The sequence below is a fragment of the Dipodomys spectabilis genome, unplaced genomic scaffold (assembly GCF_019054845.1).
Source record: "Dipodomys spectabilis isolate Male_0828 unplaced genomic scaffold, ASM1905484v1 ptg000312l, whole genome shotgun sequence".
In the NCBI taxonomy this organism is placed as follows: Eukaryota; Metazoa; Chordata; class Mammalia; order Rodentia; family Heteromyidae; genus Dipodomys; species Dipodomys spectabilis.
This window is the reverse complement of record NW_024870989.1, coordinates 2,462,831-2,469,482: the sequence shown is the minus strand read 5'-3', so window position 1 is coordinate 2,469,482 and position 6,652 is coordinate 2,462,831. Positions and strand designations below refer to the sequence as shown.

The following is a 6,652-nucleotide window of genomic DNA, read 5'->3' as shown; positions in this document are numbered from 1 at the left end:
TATATAACTCAAAATCAATTGACTTAAAAGTATGAAGAAAGAGTAGTGAAGAGAGATGAAAGAAAACTTAGAGGATTGTTTTCTCTCCAGCGGAGTAATGGGTTCTTGATATTTTTCTCTTCCATTCTATCTTCACAAGATATCAAGTGTGGCTCAGGACTGGAGTGTCCAGTTCAGTCAGAGAGAACTCACAGAAGGAAGATAACATTTGAAGCAGATATAGTTGATTTATAACCTGAAACAATCTATTTAAATCTGTTCAAATTTCTCCCCTACCTCAAATGCCCTCTTTGAATAGTTTTGTTTGCTTTTCCCAAGACTGCCCTTCATTAACTGCTTAAAATTTTGAGAGGTCATATTCATACTTTCTAGAGATTGCTGTTTGGTTGTAATTTTTGTGTGTTTTTTCACTGAATTTCAAAAGGTTGTGCAAGTGTGTTACAATTAAATATGTCCATCTAATTGTCCAATGCTCCTGGATCAGATTCACTCCTTCCATCATTGTCAACCAACTCCTTCTCCAAGATTTATTTCAGATTAACCACTTTCTTTATCACATGTGTACATTGATATTCTAGCTGAACTTGCCCCTTGTTCTATTTTTCATTCATTCTATGTATTTACTATTATTCCATTCTGGTTTCAACTTCCTGATAGTCATTCTGTTAAACTGTCTGTTAAAAGTTTGAAAGGTTTATATACATTCCATGGAGTTTCAATCCTGCATATACTTGAACTTATGTCAGCTTATATTTCCATAATTCATTCATCTGCAATAATAATTTGCAAGACTGGAGGCGTGAAGCACCTAGACATGATTTAATTCTCATCCATTTGGAAGATTAATCTTTAGTCAACAAGAAAGTTTAAAAATGGTTTAGAATGTATTCCAAACTACCAATTTTTATAAATGGCTTTGTACAATGGTGTGTGATCATTTAATTTTACATGGGATAATATTTTCTACTACATTTAAGTTTTGAAAAAAGAAAATTAAAATGTACTATTATAGAGGAATATGATAGAAAAAGAAGACAGATTTTATGTTTGTCATATCTCTGATGAGTACCCATATTCAAGACTTACTATGTTAGACAGATAGGGAAAACATAAAATAACATATTATAAGGCAACTATTTGTGACTTTTTAAAATGTACCTTATTAAATGATGAAATTTACTTTATTAGCTAACGTTTGGGTTTGAAATATGGGAGGCTGATATATTTAACAAATTTTGGAAGGCATCTAATGAACAACACAAATGGTGGGTGGCACTATTTCTACAGCTTAATGAATGGTTGAACCTGATTGGCATTAGTGCTGGGTAAACAAATCAACTCTATTGTAACTCTATTGCCACTAAGTATCATCTATTTGTCAAATGTTATTTTGGTGAATATGAATTTTTTTTAGAAGGTCGTGGGGCTTGAACTCTGGGCTTGGGCACTGTCCCTGCGCTCTTGAGCTCAAGGCAAACACTCTACCTCTTGAGCCACAGTGCCACTTCTGATATTCGAGTGGTTAATTGGAGATAAGAGTCTAACGGACTTTCCTGCCCGGGCTGGCTTTGAACCGTGATCCTCAGATCTCAGCCTCGTGAGTATTTAGGATTACATGCGTGAGCCACTAGCGCCTGGTTTGCGAATTTGATTTTTCAAAGATTATTTGAAAAAGAATACAGTGGGGGCTGGGAAGATGGCTCAGTGTTAGAGCGCTTGCCTTGCATGCCTGAGGCCCTGGGTTCGATTCCTCAGCACCACATAAGCAAAATGAAAAAAAGCCGGAAGTGGTGCTGTGGCTCAAGTGGTAGAGCTCTAGCCTTGAGCTGAAGAGCTGAGGGACAGCGCCCAGGCCCAGAGTTCAGGCCCCACAACCAGATCCCCCCCCCAAAAAAAAAGAAATGTAAAAAAAAAAAAAGAGAAAGAATACACTTTCAGGAGATTAAATATTTTGAGAATTACAACATTTTTATACCACAGAATCAAGTTTTACTGAAGTACCAGTGTTTTTTTTAATTGTGAAAATACTGTTCAGAGGGGTTAAAATTACATGGGCAAGGTAATGAGTACATTTCTTATCAAGCATTGTTACCTCCTCCTTTGTTTCCCCTTCCCATCCCTTGGCATCCTCCCCCTGCCCCCCGACCCGATCCTCCCCCCCTCCCCCCCCCCCCCCCCCCCCCGCCCCCAGCACCAAAGTTGTAAAGTTTGTTTTCGACATGACAACTTGTACATCTCACGGTGTTATTAAGCACTAAGGATCTTCTCAATTAATGTTTTTTTCTGAATTTCATTTGACTTCTAAGTCAAGTTTTCCTGGCCTTAATAGACCAATTGTGGATCTATCCTTCCAGGAGCTATTTTGCTGGCCCACTTATGCTGGACTGAAATCTTTCATTAATCATTAGGGGAGGGGTATTAAAAATAATCTTGTGACACTTTGTGATTTTGTTAACTCATATGGGCTGGTCATCTGTAAATTGAAAGTTTGAATTGCAGTAATTTCTCTTAGATTTTGTGATCTCATCCTTCATTTTAAGTTGACTTGCATTTCACTATTGCTTACTGCTAATTCCTGTTTCTCAAGGAATTGGGGCCCTGAAATATTATAGGAAATGAGAAATTGACATGACTCTTCAATTACTTTCTGTTGGCATGTTGCCTGGGCCTAGTTGAGAAGTCTTGACCCTGTTATCTGATGATGCAGGTAACTGGGACATAGGATCCTAGGACCCATACATCTTGCAGAAGAATAATATCTTTTATACATCATATCAGAAAAATTTGGGTATAATCAATAGGAATGCTTCAGAAATATGGAGAAAAACATTTTGGAACCAGTGAGTTAAAACAATAAACAGAGCAGCAGAGTAAAATCCCTTGTAGATTAGAGGAAAACAACATTTTTTTTTTCCATGTGAATTCAGAAGAACAAGAACACTTAGAAGGTATCACAAGTTTATAGTGAAGACATTACATTGATACTTTTTATATTCTAGTATGTATTCTAAACCTAATTATTTATATTCCAATTCTCTTTATTGGAATAAATAATTATCCATTTATTTGTCAAATAATCAATTAATTCTACTAAGTTTCACTGTGTGAAATATGAAATCAGCACATATAAATATAAAATATATAACTATATGTAATATAATAAAAAGGGCACATGTTTTGCATTGTTCTGTTGTGGTTAGGGTATCAAAGACAACTCTGTTTTAAAGTATTATTGCATTATCTGTACCTCAGTGTTAGGTAGAGTTAGACCTAAAGCTTTACCATTTGTAGATTTAAAGCCTGGAGGCAAGAGGAAACACTGTGATTAAAACATTACCAATTTAAGGCCTAATAATGAGGAGAAACATGGACTTCTCCTGGAGCTATGGAAATATTTGGTGATAGAAAGGAAGTAGTGTAAGTTCCTGCCTGGTTGGAAGGTAGACAGGCCAGACATCAGGAAATCACACATATGAAGAATTTTTTCACCTTGGCGTTAGCTACTTTTGAAATGGTAGGTATAATAAACACTTAAATTTTGATAAAATACCTTCTAGTCTGAACAGTTCTGTCTGAACTGTTCATCTCTCTATGGTCCCTTGTAACTAAGATTAGTTTTGTTCTACTAAGACAAACTATGCTGTCAGGGTAGGATATTCTGGTTGGTATGTTCCTACATGGAAGAAGGATAAAGGGTAGACATTTGTGCCAGTAAGACCTCATTTGGGAAAATTTCAGCTGCAGAAGTTTAGAAATAGCTCTTAAGCAAGGCTTACTTTGAATCTATTAGCTCCACAAAGCTAACTCATTTATGTAAATAAGTACTTGAAAAAGTCATCACCTTAGGACCTAGCTATAAGTGCTTCAAAGTATGATCAAATCTAAAATGAAAAAGACTTAAAATTGTCATTGACAAAAAATGCAAATGTGAGCAATCGACCGAAAAATATAATTTTTTTCCCACTATACACATTATTTTAGGGAAATAAGATCAATAGTATTGTTAGGAGCAATAAGGTTTCCTTGCTACAAATAGGCACCCAAGGATATAAGCCTATATAAAGATTGCATCATTAACTACTTAAATTTAGAGGATACTACATGCTTCAGCAGCACGTATACCCAAATTACAACGATACAGAGATTAACATGACACTTGCACAAGGATAATATGAAAATTCGTGAAGTATTCCATATTTTTCATTCTTCAGTTGCAGAAATGAAAAACAGTTATTTAAAAGTTGATTACAAAATTACAAGTGTAACAATATATGCAAGTGTTAGAATTAAACATTAGTTTGACATCAGTGTATTAAATCTTCACCTTAGAAAGGCCTTTACATGGAATAACCTTTACAAAACTTTTGAAATTAGTTTAACATTGTCATTTTATCCAAAAAAAATATACTACTATAAGAACCTAGAAAAAGGGGCTGGGAAGGTGGCTCAGTGGTAGAGCGCTTGCCTTGCATGCTTGAGGCCCTGGGTTCGATTCCTCAGCACCACATAAGCAAAAAGAAAAAAAAAAAACGGAAGTGGTGCTGTGGCTCAAGTTGTAGAGCGCTAGCCTTGATCTGAAGAGCTGAGGGACAGCGTCCAGGCCCAGAGTTCAGGCCCACGACTGGACCAAAAAAAAAAAAAAAAAGAACCTAGAAAAAAAATAATCTTAAATTTTCTATATGAAATACAATCTGAAAGGACACATTTATTAATGAATATATATATTATAAAACAATGTTGAATGTAAAGTATATCTAGGAAAGAATGAAATAGATTATGGATATTATGCAAACACAGAATATAGAATATTTTAAAATATACTTTTTTCAGACAAGAAGCAGAAATATCTTTAGTTTCTGTACTACTCATTTCAACAGATAAGATCAAATTATTTCTGATTAAAAAATCACAAACTCTGCAGAAATCATTGTAGATGTACACAAACAACTCAAATACATTTGACATCAAAGTCAGGCAATTCACTTGGAAAAATTCCACGGAATTTTTACAGTAAGATATTGCTGTTATTTGAATTCTGAAAATATTTTGTATGGACACAAAGAGTGGACTGGCATTTTGATGTTTAAGAAACGTAACTGATATCTTAGCTATGCTAAATAATGCTGCAATAAACATAGTTGTTTTGGTAGCTTTTGTATGGTCTTGTTTGATGCCCCTAAGTAGATGAATGGATTAAGAAAATAGAATTCTATGGAATGGAATTTTATTCCTCCCTCAGAAAGAATGTCAGTGCCCCATTTGTTAGGAAATGGAAAGACTTGGAAAAAATTATATTGAAGTAAGCCAGGCCCCAAGAAACATAGATCCCATAGTTTCCCTTATTTGTAACTAGTATATGTCTGAGACAAGCAGAAATGGTCAGATAAGTTGATGTTAGGTGAAATGAACCCCAAGATAAGGATTCAAATGTATTTTTTTCTTTCTTGTGATTGTTTCTAACATATTTATAAGATGATTTCTTTGTTGCTTTGTATGTCCCTCCCCCACAGTATAATCCCTGCTTTCATTGTATTTGATGTTGGTATGATTTGTGGAGGGGAAGGGAATAAACAAATTGTTTAAATAGGGATACAGGTTGACCCATTGCAACAATGAGATGTACAAGACGTCATGTAGAAAAACGAACTTTACGACTTTGGCCGGGGAGGAGGAGTAATGAGGGGGGAGGGGAGTGGGGGGAGATGAGAAGGTATGGGAAGGGGAAATAAAGGAGGAGGCAACAATGCTTGATAAGAAATGTATTCATTACCTTGCCCATGTAATTTTAACCCCTCTGTATGGTGTTTTCACAATAAAATAATAAAACTCAACAAAAAAAAAAAAAGAAAAAGAAAAAAAAAGAGAAAAGAAACAACCAAACCATTACAACTGAATAGAACCATTTGTACAGCCTTCCACAACTTCAAAGAGGTAGTGATACATACTTATCCTTTTGGTAATACCAAAGGCACTTTCTTCCAAGTTGTTCTTCAGACCTGGTTTGATATAATGGTTCAACAGAAGGAGATCCAGTGTATCTTTGCTATCTATATTCCCAGCAGCAAGATGCAAGGGAGTCAAGAGGCATTTAGTTTGGGCATTGGTATCTGCAACATGATGAAGTAAGAAAGACGCCACACTGGTATTATTTCACGAGTAACCACTGCGCAGGGGTGTCCAGCCATTAACAATTATTGCATGAATATCTGCTGCTTGAGGCACCAACTCATGGACAATATCTAAGTGTCCACTGTAGGCTTCCCGATGAAGAGGGGTATATTCATTGTCATCCCTAGTATTCACATGAGTGGCCTTTATGGAAAGTAGTCACCACACTCTAGTAAGCCGATTATTTTCAGCAGCCCAAAGAAGAAATTTGCTTGGATCCTACTCCATTTTTTTTCTTGCAATTGATACGATTCCTCACTTTTTCATTTTGTTCCTTATCTTCATCAGAATTGCCTAACTAGAGACTTTCAGTGCCAGTGAGAATAAGGTGTCCCTGTATTTCCCCAATAGTTTATAATGGTTGAACTTGTGAGAAAAATACAGTGAATTTTCTGCATCTGTTTATTTTCATGATGATTTATTTTCTCTTTTTCCATTTTTATTATTCCAAGTCATTCTAACTGGAAAGTAGGTAATTGATGGA

The 6,652-nt window shown here is 35.5% G+C and overlaps 1 pseudogene; it reads left to right on the top strand.

Annotated features, from left to right (window-relative positions):
• The first annotated feature begins 4,101 nt into the window (after positions 1-4,101).
• LOC122127809 lies at positions 4,102-4,201 on the top strand (annotated as a pseudogene).
• Positions 4,202-6,652: the final 2,451 nt, after the last annotated feature.